Raw genomic sequence first — 18,677 nt, 5'->3', positions numbered from 1 at the left:
ATCAAACCTGGTTTGCATAGGCCAACGCAAACAACCGACAAACTGTACGGTCTCAGACTATGTAATGGTATTTAAAACTACAAAGTTGGACTCATCTTAAAAATAAAGCCAGAACCTGGGAGGGTAAGACAATGGAGAGGGGCTTGACTATGGGGATCTGCAAAGTCATATCCCTTGTTTAACCCAGACCCGTGACTGATATATGATACCCCAAGGGGTTTGTCTCCCACAGGTACTCAAAGGAACTTCTCACCTATGATGCATAGTTGGTGGTACATTTCCAGCATCACATCTCTGTAGAGCTACTCTGGAGGCATCCAGTCATGCTCCTTTTTTGGACAGAAGCTCACCATGTCCTGAGCCAGTACACAGGAGAGCATTAGGGCCCTGACTCACTCAGGCTCTTAAGTAAAAAAGGGTCTTTACTTTGCTGGACCCTTTAGGTTTGGTACCCTAAAGGGACTCAGATTTACTGCTTTATCTCTTACAAGGAACCAGCCTCAAAGTCAGTATCTCAATAGGTACTTCTAGGAGACAGGCTCCAGAAATCCCTGTAGATCAGCCAACAAAACCTAGGAACATTCTTCGATAAACTTCTAGTGGTTTGCACTCAAGCAGACCGAGGCCAATGCCCAGTATCACTAGGTCCACTGAGCACTTCCAGGAGTAATTCCTCTGACTCTAGAGGCAGGAGCCTAAAATGTACTCTGGGTTGTTTCCAAAATGATACACACAAACTAGCCCAATTCTGCTCGCAAACCCCATCTCTGCCCTTGGAACTATGGAGAGAATGAAGGAAAATTCAAGGGCCAGTGAGTGAGCCAAGACCTGTGCTTGTCCAAATCAACACATGTATACTCCAAAAAAATATCTCTCCTTGAGCAGGTCAAAATGACCTGACTCCCAATGCCCATGCCTTCTCGGACAATACCTTGCTCACATTTCCCTCTTATATCCACAAGCCATGGGACTGCAGACATATAGGCTTTAAAAGTGTAACTTGTTTATGAATAGAAATGTGGGAGCACGAAGGAGGCGAGACTCTGCAGAGTGAAGAACAAAAGATCTGAATTGCATGGAATGAGCAACAGGGTGTAGATGGGGCTAGTACACACAGGACCAACCCAGGATCAATCCCTGGTATATACTTGAATCCCTTCATGTGCCAGGAGTAAATCCTCAGTGAAGAGCCAAGAATAAGCCCTGAGTACTAGCAACACGGGAAAAACATTCTATACAAAACTAAACAATCTTGAGATAGCATAGCACAAAGAAACCAAAACTAAAATCAAACTAAGACCCACAGGGAAGTGCATGTGCAGGAAAGGACCAAGCAACATTATTTGCAATAAAGCAGAAAATTCTTCACATAGAGTGCAGAGAGTTAGGAACTGGGAGTGTGTTCGAGAGTCCTGAGTGAGGACAGCAAGGAGACAAGAGGAAGGGCATTGACCAAGCAACTGGGAGCAGCAGCAAAATACAAAAGAATTTATCTGAGCATTCAGAGCAGCATGGATACACTTTCCTTGCAATAGGCTGCCCCATATAGAACCCCAGACAGCTTGTCTGGTCCATCACACAGCAGGAGAGGACCTGAGTGCAGAGCTAGGAGATCCCCCTCGGTTGTGGGCCAGAAACTAAAAATCAGTAATAGGGCTTTTCTTTGGGTGAGGCAAGAATGATGCTTCAGAGTGTAAATCCTAGGAGCATGGAAATCCTAAAATCATTAGTGACATATTACCAGTCAATATTTTAAGGATTCCAGAACCCTATAGAGTTTGAGACTTTCTGGGGGTGACCCAAGAACTATAATTCAGGAGCCAGGCCTGAACACACTGAGTGGCCCTCACACCAGACACAGAACACTAGGACAATAGTGCCCCAAATAGCAGAGTCCACCATCCCGGCCAGGAGCCACACCCTGATGCAAGCGGGCTGCACACTGCTGTCCTCCCACCCTGTCCCTCTCTGAGCCCATACCCTCTCCCTCCCTGGGAATGGGACTTCAGATGGCGAGGCTCCTTGTTCTCCTGTCTCTGTTAGGATTCAAATAGCACCAGCAAGTCCCTTTGCAGGAAGTCCTGGAGGAAAGATAGAGCCAGGAGCACCAGCCAGGAGCACAATCCCCTGCCTGGCCAGAAGAGCCTGCATGGAGCTTAAAAGGCCCTGAGGAGCTGCTTAACTGGGCACCAGCTCAGACCACGTGGGTAGATGCAGACTCTTTCCTCTACTGAGGACACAGAAGCAGGTTGGGATCAGGCTGTGAACAGGACAGGACCACTGGTCTCACTCTAGTCTACAGGGAGAAAACTGCAGTTCTGAGCCCCTGGGAGTCCAGCACAGGGGTGACTCTGTGAGGAAGTCCAGCGCACTAGCGCCTCCTTCAGGCCGGCAGCAGAACAGCCCTTGCATCAGCCTGGAAGAGCATCTCCACAGGAACAGGTGGGGAGGGGACAAAATCTCTGCTAATCTGCCATATGGTCTCTCTCTCTCTCTTGCTCTCTCTCTGTCTCTCTCTCTTTCTCCCTCCTCTTTCTCACCCCCCACACTGCTAGGAATGATCTGTGTGCAGAGCAGGACTAATAACAAACTTTAAGGAATTAAAGTTAGAACTTAAAAAAATACCTTCCAAAATCCATATATGAGTAAGACTCCTATCCAATATGATTTCTTCTAGGAATACTACAGTGTCAGGAGTTAAGCTCACTACTACCCACAATTAAAATCATGGATATCTAAAATAGAGTGACTCTGAGCACCATTATTTTATTGAAGTTTGTTGTGGCGTGATCCTGGTGCGTGGGTAGTATTTGCAAAGGAACTTGTGATTTCTTTCCTAGCAGAACTTCTTCAGTCTCAAGCAAATCACTTTCTCCCTTCTACATCTCTCCAAGAACTGGTGAAGCTCAACTGTGGGGAACAGCTGGTCCAAGCCCAGAAGTGTGAGAATTCCCTTTTCTGGTTTGGAAATGCATTAGTAGCTAATGCCTGCTCTATAGGCCTCTGGTCCTAAATAGTGACATCAGGAGCTCCAGTTTTGTAAATTTCTGGAACTTTTGGCCTTGAACCTGTGCCCTCAGGCTCTAGCTCTGCAAACCTGAAATCTATTGAGGCAGTTTAGTTTGCAAGCAAGCAGGACTCTGGAGGGAAGATTTCACCTCTCACTCCCACATGCCACTCTGTCTTAGTGAGGCCTGTGGGTCCTTATGTAGTGCCTGAGATAGAAAGTGGTTCCCCTGTGTGGTTTATCAACCTTGCAGGCTGACCTATTTGGACCCCATTAAAATACACATGTAAATTCCCTTTACTTTTTCCTTTCATCTTTTCTGTGTTAATAAGCACAAGCACCCTTAATGAAGTCAACCCAGACCCTCAGGTGATTTGTCAAACTCTGGCTACCAAAAGTGGTGGTGAATGCAGCAGTAAAAAGAAGCTTGGCTAATTCAGTTTAATGCAATATATTGTTCAACACCCCTGCCTAAACATTGATTTTTGATTCTATTCATTTTCTTCTGCAAAACTTCAAGTTGAGAACCATGCAGAGGTACCCCCACAGACCACATTCATGTTTTTATTACATTCACAAAACCAGAAAGGATATCTATTTAGGAAAGTATCTTCAGAAAATCCCTCTCTATTCCATGATGTGATAAATATGCTGGATGTGAACATAGTTGAAATGGATTTTGAAACATTTGCTTGTGTGTTAGAAGGACAACGTATCAAACATCAAATGTTCTATAAGTGGTGGGAACTTGTGGTTGGAGTGATAGCAAAGTGATAGGGCATTTTCCTTGCATGTTGCTGAACCCAGTACAGATCTCAGTTTGATCCCCGGCATCCCAAATGGACCCCAAGCCAGGAACAACTTCTGAACACATAGCCAGGAGTAACCCCTGAGCATCACTAGTTGTGGCTCAAAAACAAATGGTGGGAACTTGTGCAAACCCCAGGTCTCCTAAAATCTTGGCTACACACTGATTTTACTTTTAATTATGTAGGAAATATTCAATCACTGCATAAAATTTTTCATTTAGTTTAGTGGTTTGTAAAAATCACTGAGTGAAGACCTTCCGACACTCCTGACACATATAGGGCTTCTCACCAGTGTGAACAGGTATGTGCATAGTAAGCTGTGATGGTTGAGTGAAGGCCCTTCCACACTCCTGACATGTATAAGGCTTCTCTCCTGTATGAATTTTCTTGTGTACAGTAAGAGATGAAGAGTAAGTAAAGGCCTTGCAATATTTAGGAAATATATGACATTTGTTTCCTGTCCTCTGCTATCTTGGGATCACTGGGTTGTGACTGTTGACTCAGACTGTGTCCAATTCACTGATAGTCAGAGGAATCCTGTGCAGTAGGCATGCCTGAGGGCACAACACTGTGCCAAGCAGATGGGAAGAATGACTGGAGAATGATTGTTGACTCAGAGTGTATCCAGTTCACTGTTAGAGGGAACCTCTGCAATAGTTGGTCTGAGGTCACATCACTCTGCCAACCACATGGGAAGGCCCTCTCACACTGCTTAAACGTGGAGGTCTCCTCTCCATAACAATTGCGCTTGTGAGCCTGTCAACATGAGAGGTTGAGAACTAACACTGTTGCATGCTTGGCCCACGGTTACCCTACTGTGGAGGACTGAGTCGAGGGATGTGCGGACAGGACTCAGTAGCACTATGCCCAATGGACTGGTTTTCCATAGCAAGGACTCTCTCTTTGTTCTGGATCCTCATGACCGGATGACGCCCGAGTTATCACTCCCATCATGATGTGGGAAGGGTGGCTCCCTTGAGACTCTGTCCCACAGCACAGGATCATTCACAACCCAGCAGGTCTTGCTGCTTTCCTAAGGAACAGCAGAGAATTCTTCCAATAACTTCTCTTTCCCTTGAGTCTCCATGTTCAATGCCACACTTCATGTGTTATTTCCATCGCAGAAAAACAGTTTTCTACAAGTGTAGAGGTCTCTGAAGAAATATTTCCAACCAAGAAATGGTCTTAGATAGCTAACAAATGTCTGAACCATGATTTTTGGACCCTAAATGACCAGTTATCGGTCCCACTGGAATGCCCTCTCCTGCTTGTTCTATGTTTACTCTGACATTCTCCCCTTGTCCAGAACTTATTTCTGACACTTTTACAGTTTTTCCATAACATTGATAGAGCAAAACGTAGTAAACCAATCAGCAGGCTTCTGTTTTTCATTTTCCGTACCATGCATACTGGCTCTAAACATAAATATTTGTACCTCAAGGACAGGCAGGCTGAGTCTATGAGGCTCTAAGTACCTTACCCGAGGCCTTTTTTTTATCATATTATGTTCAATTTTCAAGGAATTTTTAAGTCTTTGTGTCAAGCCTAGCTATTCTCAGGGCCTACTCCTGGGTTTGAAGTTAGGATCAGCCCTGGCACTGCTCAGGTAACTCGTGGGGTGCCAAGGGTTCACCCTTGGTCTGCTGAGTGCAATTCAAGTACACTTCCTGCTATTCTTCCTCCGAGACCCAGTCTTCTATTCTTTTCGAATTTTTTTGATTTTGTGGCCACATCCTCTGATCTCAGGTATTACTTCTAGCTATGAGCTTAGGGCCATACCTGGTGACACTGAAGGGACCATTTGGGATATCTGGTATTGTACCTACATTGACCATGACCAAAGAATAATAACTACTCACTGTGATGTTGCTATGACTCAGTTTTTTTTACTATTAGGACTAAAAGTTTTGTGAATGTGGAACAGTTGAAGGTATTGTGAAAATGGCTCTGTTTCACTAATTCAGTGAACAAGCATGGAAGTATGAATCTATTCCTCTGCAGAACCTGAAGCACCATTTTAAAACAAACATTAAACCCATCCTCGTTTGGGCTTGCTTATAGCTCAGTATGGGAATTGTGAGTATATGCCATAAGGCCCGATGAAAATGCCCCACAATACAGAAAGAAAATGGCCATATCAGCGTTTTGAATACCTCTGTAGGGCCAGAGCAATAGGAAAGCAAGGAGGATGCAAGTATTACAGTTGGAAGTTCAATCCCTGACATACCAGAAGTCACAGCTCCAGAGGAACCTCTGAATATTGCCAGTGTTGTTCCAAAACAAAACATCCACTATATTAATAAGCATCCCAAATTTCTATGAATTCAGTTTTATTTTTAATTTTTTTCTATACACAGGTGGTCCCAACTGGCAGTGCTATTATTTACTCTGGTAGTGTAATCCGGAGTCATACATTGTGAGGCTCGAAGGACCATGCAAAATACAAATGAGACACAAGTTTCCATCCCCAGGCAAAACAGGAAGAGAATTTCCCAGTGGAATATAGATCCAGTCAACAATGAGCCAATTTAAGATCTTGATCTAGGGCCCTGAGAGATAGCACAGCAGCGTTTGCCTTGCAAGCAGCCGATCCAGGACCAAAGGTGGTTGGTTCGAATCCCGGTGTCCCATATGGTCCCCCATGCTGCCAGGAGCTATTTCTGAGCAGACAGCCCCTGAGCACTGCCGGGTGTGGCCCAAAAAAACAAAACAAAAAAAGAGAGATCTTGATCTAATCTTTCATCAAATCAATATCTCTGTATCTCTTTCCTCCCTAATCCATTTTCCACAAATCACAGAATTTCTTTGCTCTAACAAATACTATTCAGTGCTCGCTTCGGCAGCACATATACTAAAATTGGAACGATAGAGAAGATTAGCATGGCCCCTGCACAAGGATGACACGCAAATTCGTGAAGAGTTCCTATTTAAAAAAATACTATTCATTTTGGTTAGAAAGTGTATTGAATTGATGCTAGCACTCAGATGAGACTAACAGTCAACTTTTCCCCACACTGAGCTCTTGTTTCTCCCAGTAATGTAGAGACCACATTGAGCTAACAAGGCTGGAACCCAGGGTCCCACTTTACAAGTCTTACGTGTTTGCAATACTGAGCTATCCCGCCACCACAATAAAGACATTGATTTGGAATTTGCGATTCTTACCACTCCTATGTGGAAATCCTGCTCCAAAAGTAAATTGGTGAAAGGCAGAATCCTGCAAATGTGGTCTGTATTCTAAAATCAAACCACATGTGCCATGTAAGATCCTGTTGAGGGGGACAGGAGAGATCGCACAGCTGTAGGGCCTTTGCACTACACGTGGACGACCAAGGACTGACTGTGGTTCGATTCCTGCCATCCCTTAGGTTCCCCTGAGCCTGCCAACAGAGCCAGGAGTAACCCCGGAGCGCCACAGGCTGTGCTCAGGATTTACTCCAGCTCTGCTCTCAGAAATTGCTGCTGGCATTATTGGGGGACCATATGGGGTGCCAGGGATCGAACCCGTTCTGTCTCGGATGGACCGTGTTCAATGCAAACGCCCTGCCGCTGTGTGATCTCTCTGGCCCATGCAATGACATTCTTTCGAAAATAAAGTGCATAATGCTATTAAGAGCTGAGTGCAAAATTGAAAACAGGAGTGCCTGATGCCAAGCTGCTGGTGCCCCTTTAAGAGGTTGGCTGGAAGTGGTTGTGAGGTCTGGGAAGTCTCAGCATCTTTTGCTCCTCCCTTTCAGGCTTTGGGCCCTGAGCTGCCTACTAGGGAACCCAGAGCAGGTCTTGGGGTCCCTGCGGGCGCAGGGGGAGTCTGGAGGAACGATTTTCCTCTCCAGCCATCCAGCAGTTGCTCTGAGCGCCCTAGAGTGGAGGCCCCGGGTCTGGCCAGGTGAGCGTTGGGAACCCAGGAGGGTCGGGGTTGGCCAGAGTTTCGGCCCTGGAGATGGAAGGACCAAGCGAGGGACAGTTTGGTTTCGTTTGCTTTGTTCCTGTGCGCATCCATGGTCGCTGTGATAGATAGAGGGGACCGAGAAAGAGGCAAGTCCAGCCAAGCGGCCGCCCAGGGCACTTGTCTTGGCGAGCACGTGAGTGGGGTTCAGTACCGACACCCCACAGTGATCTAGCTCTATGGGAAATAGTTCTATGATCTATGGAGAAGCAGGCGGTCGAGGGAGAACACGGGCTTGAACAAGGCCACGAGGGAATTTTCAGACACAACCAAGGGAAGAACAGACCAAGTGATGCCAGGAGGCCCCGGGTGGCTCCTAGGAACTGGGGGGAAGAGGCGGCGCCCCTAGAGGGAATCTGTCCCTTCACTGTCTCCAGATCCAGCTCCTGGGGAGTGATTGGGGCTCCAGGACTTGAGCTGTGCAGGAAAGTCAGGCCTGGCAGACAGTTCTGACTGCAGAGCCCCCATCAGCCCTGATTATTGCAGGATGTGGCTCCACATCAGAGAAAGAGCTCATCTAGATACACTTTCCCCAATGAAGGCTTGAAAGCCCCCAGGTCTCACCAGGGAGAGATGCTGCCAAGGGCCCCAGGATATGGGTCCTTAGTTCCAAGTAGGCTTTTCTAGATGTTTTCCCAACCCGCCCTGGGGCTTTCCACTTTGGTTAACTGTCCTGTTGCTAGGGTGGTTGCCAGAGGCAGGGTGGGTAGTTGAAGGTCTCTGGCTTCCCTCCCTTGGCCTCCTTTCCTGCCTGTGTGAGCGGGGGAGGGTCCATCCTCTGGGTCTGCTGTAGCTTGTCACAGGTGTGCTTAATCAGGTCTTGTTTTGAGAGTATCTCAAGACTTCATTGTCCTGGGGCTCCTCCCTGCTGTTTGCTTGCAAACCTTGAGGAGACATTTACTTCCTCTTCCATTCATTTCCTTACTAGGACACTTTTTTCTTTTTTTAATTTTATCTCCCACCGACCCTTTTTTTCTAGTACAACTGTGAATATGTTATCTTTCACACCACTGACACATCATTGATCCCTGACACTGTATAGGGTTCCCCATGCTCTCAGGAGCGATTTCTGAATACTGAGCCAGGAATGACTCTCTGAGCAACACAGAGTATGGCCCAAAAATGAATTGAAGACAATTTTATTTATTTATTTTATAAAATCTCTCTTAAGCCCCATGATTACAAGCATGACTGTAGTTGCGTTTTAGTCAGAAACAACATCCCGCCTTCACCAGTGCAACATTCCTACCACCAATGCCACCCCTCTGTCCTTCCCAACCCCTGCTTATATTCCAGACAGGCTCTCTACTTCTCTCACTCATTACGATTGTCATGATAAGGGCCAGAGAGAGAGAGCATGGAGGTAAGGTGTTTTCCTTGCATGCCGAAGGACGGTGGTTTAAATCCCGCATCCCACATGGTCCCCTGAGCCTGCCAGGAGTGATTTCTGAGCATAGACCCAGGAGTAACCCCTGAGCGCTACCAGGTGTGACCCAAAAAACAAAAAAGAAAAGATTGTCATGATAGTTGGTACTGTAGTTATTTCCCTAACTGCACACAACACTCTTTTTGGTGAGCTTCATATTGTGAGGGGGTCCTTCTGGCCCCCATCTCTATTGCCTATTGACATTGTTACAATAAAGTCCTTAATTTTCCTTAAAACCCATAGATGACTGAGACTATTCTTTGTCTATCTCTTTCCCTCTGACTTATTTTACTCAGCATAATAGGTTCCATGTACATTCATGTTTAGGAAAATTTCATGACTTCATCTCTCCTGAAGGCTTCATAATATTCCATTGCATAGATTTACGAGAGTTTCTTTAGCCATTCATCTGTTGAAGGGATCTTTGTTGTTTATAGAGCGGCTATTGTAAATAATGCTACAATGAATATAGGTGTGAGGAAGGGATTTTTGAATTGTGTTTTTGAGTTCCTAGGGTATATATCCTTAGGAGTGGTATTGCTGGATCATAAATTTTCAGGGTTTTTTGTGAGTGTTTTTTTTAGGGGGTGCACACCCAGTGATGCTCAGGGGTTATTCCTGGCTATGCACACAGAAATCACTCCTAGCTTGGGGGACCATATGGGACTTCCATCCTAGGCTAGCACAGGCAAGGCAGGCACCATACTAATTGCACCACTGTGGTGGCCCCCAATTTCCAGGTTTTTGAGGAATCTCCATATTGTTTTCGATAAAGACTAGACTAGACAGCATTCTCACCAGCAGTAAATAAGAGTTTCCTTCTCTCCACATCCCTGCCAGCACTGATTGTTCTTGTTCTTTGTGATGTGTGCCAGTCTCCGTGGTGTGAGATGTTACCTCATCATTGTTTTGATTTGCATCTCCCTGATGATTACTGCTGTGGAGCATTTTTTCATGTGTCTTTTAGCCATTTGTATTTCTTTGTGGACATGTCTGTTAATTTCTTCACCCCACTCTTTGATGGAGTTAGTTTTTTTTTCCTTTTATGTTTGTCAGTACCTTGTATATCTTAGATATTAGCCCCTTATCTGATGGGTACTGGGTGAATAGTTTCTCTCATTCTGTGGGTGGCTTTTGTATCCTAGACACTATTTCCTTTGAGGTGCAGAAGCTTTTCAGCTTAATATTTTCCCATTTGCTTATCTCTGCTTCCGCTTGTTTGGAGAGTCCTGTTTCCTACTTGAAGATACTTTTAGTCTCAGTGTCATGGAGTGTTTTACCTATGTGTTGTTCTTTATAATTTTCAGGCCTAATATCAAGGTCTTTAATCCATTTAGAATTGACTGTTGTGTATGGTGTTAGATGGAGGTCTGAGTTTGCTTTTTTGCAAGTGGCTAACCAGTTGTGCCAGCACCGTTTGTTGAAGTGCTTTTCTTGCTCCATTTTTGATTTCTTGCCCCTTTATCAAAGATTAAGTGATTGTAGTCTGTGGAACTGAAGAAATGTTAAAGTAGAGAGAATTCTTTCATGTGGGCAACATGGAAAGGCATAAATTGCTTCCTACACCTTATTCATAAGAATGTTCATATTGAATAAAAATGATATATATGAACGTTTTTGGGAAAGGTCTGACCTCACCATCTGACACCATACAATTCCTAGAAGAAATCATGTTGGAGAGGATTCTTAATCATAGAATGATTGTGATAATTGATTGATTGATTAATTAATTAATTAAATTCCTTCCTTTAATTTAACAAAGCCAGTGCTTAGTCCTACATTGAATAAATATCTGTCCTAGCAGTGTTTATGGGGAAACCATATGTTGGTAGCCAGCAAGCCCTGAATACCCCCTGCACTTCCCTTCTGAGTGCAAGTGACCATTTTACTGCCATTTTGCAGGGGGCAGTGACATACTGGACTTCTGCCTCAAACTCAGTCCCTGACCTGGACTCCTAGGGACTCAGGAGTGCAAATCCTCCCTGTAGAGCAAGAACAGTGTTCCTTTCCTACCCTGTTCATATCCTAATCCCAACCCCATTCTGTTTTCAAGGAGAGAAAGGAGTTTCTGTCTGTGTATGTTCTCATTGAGACTGAGCTGGTGCCCAGAGGTGGGCCCAACTGGCATTTTTGGCACATGCAAGCACTTCCTGTTAGGGCAGGGGGTTTTCTTCCTCGTCAGTGCTCACAACTGTGTCTTTCCTATAGGGATTCATGCAAACTGCCTTTCTGCTGCTCTCCCGATATAATACATACTAGTGAAGATGGAACTGCCCCATCGGAAGTCCAGTTCCCAGGTAGGGGAAGAGTGTGAGCGTAGGGCAGGACAGCGGGGGAGGACAGGAGTGTGCAGCTCCCCTATTGTCAAGGCGTGGCTCCTGGCTGGTGTCCTGGACTCTGTTATTTGAGGCAACTTTTATGCTTTTTTGCTGTGTTTGGTTTAATGGCCCCCAATGTATTCAGACTTGGCTTCTGAATCTACGTTCTTGGATCACCACTGGCAGGTCTTATCCCTAAAGGGGTTCTGGAGTCCATAAAATATGTATTGGTGATATGTTGCCAAGGAACTCCTTGATCCAGGATTCCTGCCCTAAAACATCATTCCTACCTCATCAAGGATCAGATCTCTTAGTGATTTTTAGTTCTGGTTCCACAGCCGATAGGGGTTCTCCTGGTCTGCACTCAGGTGTCCCAGGTGCTCTCTGCATGATGGATCATATTTGGAATCAGAGGTTCTTACTGGGCAGGCCATGTACAACACAAGTGCCTTCCTGGCTGTCCTGTATGTTCAGCACAATGTTCTTCATTTGTGTTTTGCTGCTGTCCCCAGATGCTAGCCAATGCTTGTGTATTTGTCTTCTCGCTATCTTCATTCAGAATCCACCATACTGGCATACTGGCATATTTCTTAGGGTTCCTAACTCTCCAAACTCTGGATAAAGAATGTTCTGCTATACTAAGGCCCATAATGATTGGAGCTTGACTTTCTTGACTTTGCTCTTTTCGCTTCCCATTCTGTCGATATTTATAACTGAACCTGTGGTTCTAGCTTTCATCCCTCGTCTATGTTCTCAGGCTAGCTCTACAACCACATGTTGAGATTCCCTTCTCAGTGGCAATTGGGTGCCCCTCTGTTCTGTTTCCACATAGTTGTCTTTGCCATTAGATTATTTTCAGCAATTCGCTGAAGTATTTTTTCTCTCTCATTTTTTGATATTGCCTTGCTGGTTGTTCTCAGTTATTGCTCCTGGTCCTGTGCTTCTTAACCAATTGTGGTGCCCTCAGAGAACAGTATGTGATGGCCGTGATTGAATTTGGGTACACTCCTTCAGAGTAAATACCACTTCTTAGGAATACCAAGAAAAAAATTTTTGCTTTAGGGAATAATCCAGTGAATTTTAGGGATTACTTTTATCTTTATCTCAGGTATTACTCCTGGCAGTGCTTTGGGTAGTTTACTTGATGCCAGTATTGAATTCGGTTCAGCCACTTGCAAGGTAAATTTCTATCAGCCTGTCATAAATCTCTGTCCCACTAGAAATATTTTATTTGTTTTTTTGGTCACTCACAGGGGTGCTCAGAGGTTACTTGCACTCAGAAATCATTCATAGTAACCAGGGGGACCATATGGGATTCCAGGTATTGATCTGGGGTTCTTTCTGTATTGGCCGCATGCAAGGCAAATGCCCTGCCACTGTGCTGTCACTCTGCCCATAGAAATATATTTCTGGGCTGAAGAGATGGCATGGAAGTAGCGTATTTGCCTTATATGCAGAAGAAGGTTGATGGTTCGAATCCCAGCATACCCAGCACGACCATCTCAGGAGTGATTTCTGAGCGGAGAGCCAGGAGTAACTCCTGAGCACAGCAGTGTATGACCCAAAAACCAATATATATATATTTCTGATTTGTATGCTTAAACTGCAGAAGCATGTTCCCAGCACAACCCTACTGTGGATGTTTTTGTTTTTGTTTTTAATTTCTTTTTTTCCTTTCTTTTTTTTTTATTTAAACACCTTGATTACATACATGATTGTTTTTAGGTTTCAGTCATGTAAAGAACACCACCCATCACCAGTGCAACATTCCCATCACCAATGTCCCAAGTCTCCCTCCTCCCCACCCGATCCCCGCCTGTACTCTAAACAGGCTCTCCATTTCCCTCATACATTCTCATTATAAGGAAAGTTCAAAATGTAGTTATTTCTCTAACTAAACTCATCACTCTTTGTGGTGAGCTTCCTGTGGTGAGCTGGAACTTCCAGCTCTTTTCTCTTTTGTGTCTGAAAATTATTATTGCAAGAATGTCTTTCATTTTTCTTAAAACCCATAGATGAGTGAGACCATTCTGCGTTTTTCTCTCTCTCTCTGACTTATTTCACTCAGCATAATAGATTCCGTGTACATCCATGTATAGGAAAATTTCATGACTTCATCTCTCCTGACAGCTGCATAATATTCCATTGTGTATATGTACCACAGTTTCTTTAGCTATTCATCTGTTGAAGGGCATCTTGGTTGTTTCCAGAGTCTTGCTATGGTAAATAGTGCTGCAATGAATATAGGTGTAAGGAAGGGGTTTTTGTACTGTATTTTTGTGTTCTAGGGTATGTTCCTAGGAGTGGTATAGCTGGATCATATGGGAGCTCGATTTCCAGTTTTTGGAGGAATCTCCATATTGCTTTCCATAAAGGTTGAACTAGACGGCATTCCCACCAGCAGTGGATAAGAGTTCCTTTCTCTCCACATCCCCGCCAACACTGTTGATTCTCATTCTTTGTGATGTGTGCCATTCTCTGTGGTGTGAGGTGGTATCTCATCGTTGTTTTGATTTGCATCTCCCTGATGATTAGTGATGTGGAGCACTTTTTCATGTGTCTTTTGGCCATTTGTATTTCTTCTTTGTCAAAGTGTCTGTTCATTTCTTCTCCCCATTTTTGATGGGATTAGATGTTTTTTTTCTTGTAAAGTTCTGTCAGTGCCTTGTATATTTTGGAGATTAGCCTGTTATTTGATGGGTATTGGGTGAATAGTTTCTCCCACTCAGTGGGTGGCTCTTGTATCCTGGGCACTATTTCCTTTGAGGTGCAGAAGCTTCTCAGCTTAATATATTCCCATCTGTTAATCTCTGCTTTCACTTGCTTGGAGAGTGCAGTTTCCTCCTTGAAGATGCCTGTAATGTCCTGGAGTGTCTTGCCTATGTGCTGTTCTATATATCTTATGGTTTTGGGGCTGATATTGAGGTCTTTAATCCATTTGGAATTTACCTTCGTACATGATGATAGCTGGGGGTCTAAGTTCAATTTTTTGCAAGTGGCTAGCCAGTTGTGCCAACACCACTTGTTGAAGAGGCTTTCCCTGCTCCATTTAGGATTTCCTGCTCCTTTATCAAAAATTAGTTGATTGTATGTCTGGGGAACATTTTCTGAGTATTCAAGCCTATTCCACTGATCTGAGGGCCTGTCCTTATTCCAATACCATGCTGTTTTGATAACTATTGCTTTGTAGTACAGTTTAAAGTTGGGGAAAGTAATTCCTCCCATATTCTTTTTCCCAATGATTGCTTTAGCTATTCGAGGGTGTTTATTGTTCCAAATGAATTTCAAAAGTGCCTGATCCACTTCTTTGAAGAATGTCATGGGTATCTTTAGAGGGATAGCATTAAATCTGTATAATGCCTTGGGGAGTATTGCCATTTTGATGATGCTAAGCCTGCCAATCCACGAGCAGGGCATGCATTTCCATTTCTGCGTGTTCTCTCTTATTTCTTGGAGCAGAGTTTTATAGTTTTCTTTGTATAGGTCCTTCACATTTTTAGTCAAGTTGATTCCGAGATATTTGAGTTTGTGTGGCACTATTGTGAATGGGGTTGTTTTCTTAATGTCCATTTCTTCCTTATTACTATTGGTGTATAGAAAGGCCATTGGTTTTTGTGTGTTAATTTTGTAGCCTGCCACCTTGCTATATGAGTCTATTGTTTCTAGAAGCTTTTTGGTAGAGTCTTTAGGGTTTTCTAAGTAGAGTATCATGTCATCTGCAAACAGTGAGAGCTTGACTTCTTCCTTTCCTATCTGGATTCCCTTGATATCTTTTTCTTGTCTAATCGCTATAGCAAGTACTTCCAGTGCTATGTTGAATAGGAGTGGTGGGAGAGGACAGCCTTGTCTTGTACCAGAATTTAGAGGGAAGGCTTTTAGTTTTTCTCCGTTGAGGATAATATTTGCCATTGGCTTGTGGTAGATGGCTTCAACTAAATTGAGAAAGGTTCCTTCCATTCCCATCTTGCTGAGAGTTTTGATCAAGAATGGATGTTGGACCTTATCAAATGCTTTCTCTGCATCTATTGATATGATCATGTGGTTTTTATTTTTCTTGTTATTGATGTTGTGTATGATGTTGATAGATTTACGGATGTTAAACCATCCTTGCATTCCTGGGATGAAACCTACTTGATCGTAGTGGATGATCTTCTAAATGAGGCATTGAATCCTATTTGCCAGAATTTTGTTGAGGATCTTTGCATCAGCATTCATCAGTGATATTGGTCTGTAATTTTCTTTTTTGTAGCATCTCTGTCTGGTTTAGGTATCAAGGTGATGTTGGCTTCATAAAAGCTATTTGGAAGTGTTTCCGTTTGTTCAATTTCATTAAAGAGTCTTGCCAGTATTGGTAGTAGTTCCTCTTGGAATGTTTGAAAGAATTCATTAGTGAATCCATCTGGGCCTGGGCTTTTGTTTTTCGGCAGACATTTGATTACCGTTTTAATTTCATCAATGGTGATGGGGGTGTTTAGATATGCTACATTCTCTTCCTTCAATTGTGGAAGATTATAAGAGTCCAAGAATTTATCCATTTCTTCCAGGTTCTCATTTTAGTGGTGTAGAGTTTCTCAAAGTAGTTTCTGATTACCCTTTGAATCTCTGTCATATCAGTAATGATCTCTCCTTTTTCATTCCTAATATGAGTTATCAAGTTTCTCTCTCTTTCTTCGTTAGGTTTGCCAGTGGTCTATCAATCTTGTTTATTTTTTCAAAGAACCAACTTCTGCTTTGGTTGATCTTTCGGATTGTTTTTTGGGTTTCCACTTCATTGATTTCTGCTCTCAGCTTTGTTATTTCCTTCTGTCTTCCTATTTTTGGGTCCTTTTGTTGAGCACTTTCTAGTTCTATTAGCTGTGTCATTAAGCTACTCAGGTAAGCTCCTTCTTCCTTCCTGATGTGTGCTTGCAAAGCTATAAATTTTCCTCTCAGTACTGCTTTTGCTGTGTCCCATAAGTTCTGATAGTTTGTGTCTTTATTGTCATTTGTTTCCAGGAACCTTTTGATTTCCTCCTTGATTTCATCTCGGACCCACTGATTATTGAGTATGAGGCTGTTTAACTTCCAGGTGTTAAGGTTTTTCTTCTGAGTCCCTTTGGAATTCACAAATAATTTCAGAGCCTTGTGGTCAGCAAAGGTAGTCTGCAAAAGTTCTATCCTCTTGATATTATGGAGGTATGTTTTATGTGCCAGCATGTAGTCTATCCTGGAGAATGTCCCATGTACATTGGAGAAGAATGTGTATCCAGGTTTCTGGGGATGGAGTGTCCTATATATATCCACTAGGCCTCTTTCTTCCATTTCTCTCCTCAGGTCTAGTATATTCTTTTTGGGTTTCAGTCTGGTTGACCTATCCAGTGTTGACAAAGCCGTGTTAAGGTCCCCCACAAGTATTGTGTTGTTATTGATATTATATTTCAGATTTGTCAACAGTTGTATTGAATATTTTGCTGGCCCCTCATTCGGTGCATATATGTTTAGGAGAGTTATTTCTTCCTGCTCTACATACCCCTTGATTAATATAAAATATCCATCTTTGTCCCTTACAACCTTCCTGAGTATAAAGTTTGCATTATCTGATATTAGTATGGCCACTCCAGCTTTTTTATGTGTGTTGTTTGCTTGGATAATTTTTCTCCAGCCTTTTATTTTGAGTCTATGTTTGTTCTGACTATTCAGGTGCGTTTCTTGTAGGCAGCAGAAGGATGGATTGAGTTTTTTGATCCATTTAGCCACTCTGTGTCTCTTGACTGGTGCACTTAGTCCACTGACGTTGAGAGAAAAAATTGTCCTGGGATTTAATGCCATCTTTATATCGAAATTTGGTGTGTCTTTTGGTTAGTCTTGTCTTAAATTAGGTCTTTCAGTTTTTCTCTTAAGACTGGTTTTGTGTCTGTAAAGTTTCTGAGCTGCTTTTTGTCTGTGAAACCATGTATTCTTCCATCAAACCGGAAAGTGAGTTTTGCTGGGTATAGTATTCTGGGTGAAGCATTCATTTCATTCAGTCTTGTCACAATATCCCACCACTGCTTTCTGGCATTGAGTGTTTCTGGTGACAGGTCTGCTGTAAATCTCAAGGATGCTTGCTTGAATGTAATTTCCCCTTTTGATCTTGCTGTTTTCAGAATTCTGTCTCTATCTGTGGGATTTGTCATTGTGACTAGGATGTGTCTTGGGGTGTTTTTCCTGGGGTCTCTTTTGGTTGGTACTCTTCGGGCATGCAGGATTTGATCACCTATATTCTTTAGCTCTGGAAGTTTCTCCTTAATGATGTTCTTGACCATTGATTCTTCCTGGGAATTTTCTTCCTGGGTCTCTGGGACTCCAATGATTCTTAAGTTGTTTCTGTTGATCTTATCATAGACTTCTATTTTCATCTGTTCCCATTCTTTGACTAATTTTTCCATTGTCTGCTCAGTTGCTTTTAGTTTTTTTTTCCAATCTCTCCTGCTGTATGGAATTGTTATGTATCTCATCTTCCACAGCACCAAGTCTATTCTCAGCTTCTGATACCCTGTCCCAGAGCTTATCCATTTTGTCATTCACTTCGTTTACTGACTTTTTCAGGCCTGTTAGTTGACATGTTATTTCAGTTTGGAGTTTTGTGATTTCTGTCTTCATATTTTCTTGGTTCTTATTAGTGTTCTGTTCAACTCAATCCATGGTTTCTTTGAGTTCTTTGAGCATTTTCCATATTGCTAGTCTAAAGTCCTTATCTGAGAGGTTGATTAGTTGGTTGGCCATTATCTGGTCTTCAGAATTGTCATCTTCATTCTCTATGTCTGATGCTGGCCTGCGTTGTTTCCCCATTGTCACACTTGTGTGTTTTTCTACGTGTTGTGGTGGTATTCATTGTCTATATGATGTAGGCTGCACACTCCTCTGGCTCCGCCCTTTCTGGATGGGCTGACTTGCCTCTAAGGGAGGGGAGTCCTCCGTGGATGAAGCCTCACACTGGATCAAATCTTAGGCCCGAGCATGCAACAGAGAAGACAGTCTGGAGAGAAATGCTTGCTTCTGTGATATAGCACAGTTCTTAGTGTGATTTTTACTTCTTGTTGCGATGGTTTTCTTTTCTTAGAAGGAGTGCACGGCCGCGTAGCGAAGTGGAGCCTCTTTTGCCCCACTACCAAGAGGGGATCTGGCTTCTGCACCAGTCTGCCGGTTTTTA

General features: G+C 43.4%; 1 protein-coding gene and 1 non-coding gene across 2 annotated transcripts in view; both read left to right on the top strand.

The window, feature by feature from the left end:
• The window catches only part of LOC126000491 (zinc finger protein 721-like), a gene marked incomplete at its 3' end in the record, with an annotated part of 96,706 nt that overhangs the window by 17,841 nt on the left and 60,188 nt on the right, over nt 1-18,677 (top strand). The window lies entirely within an intron of this gene.
• Nucleotides 6,644-6,748, top strand: LOC126000492 (U6 spliceosomal RNA). Its single transcript, XR_007492769.1, has one exon. It is a non-coding gene; the product is annotated as a U6 spliceosomal RNA (small nuclear RNA).

Source organism: Suncus etruscus (genome assembly GCF_024139225.1).
Source record: "Suncus etruscus isolate mSunEtr1 chromosome 15 unlocalized genomic scaffold, mSunEtr1.pri.cur SUPER_15_unloc_6, whole genome shotgun sequence".
In the NCBI taxonomy this organism is placed as follows: domain Eukaryota; kingdom Metazoa; phylum Chordata; class Mammalia; order Eulipotyphla; family Soricidae; genus Suncus; species Suncus etruscus.
Note: the sequence above shows the minus strand (reverse complement) of the source record. Positions and strands in the feature narration are given on the sequence as shown.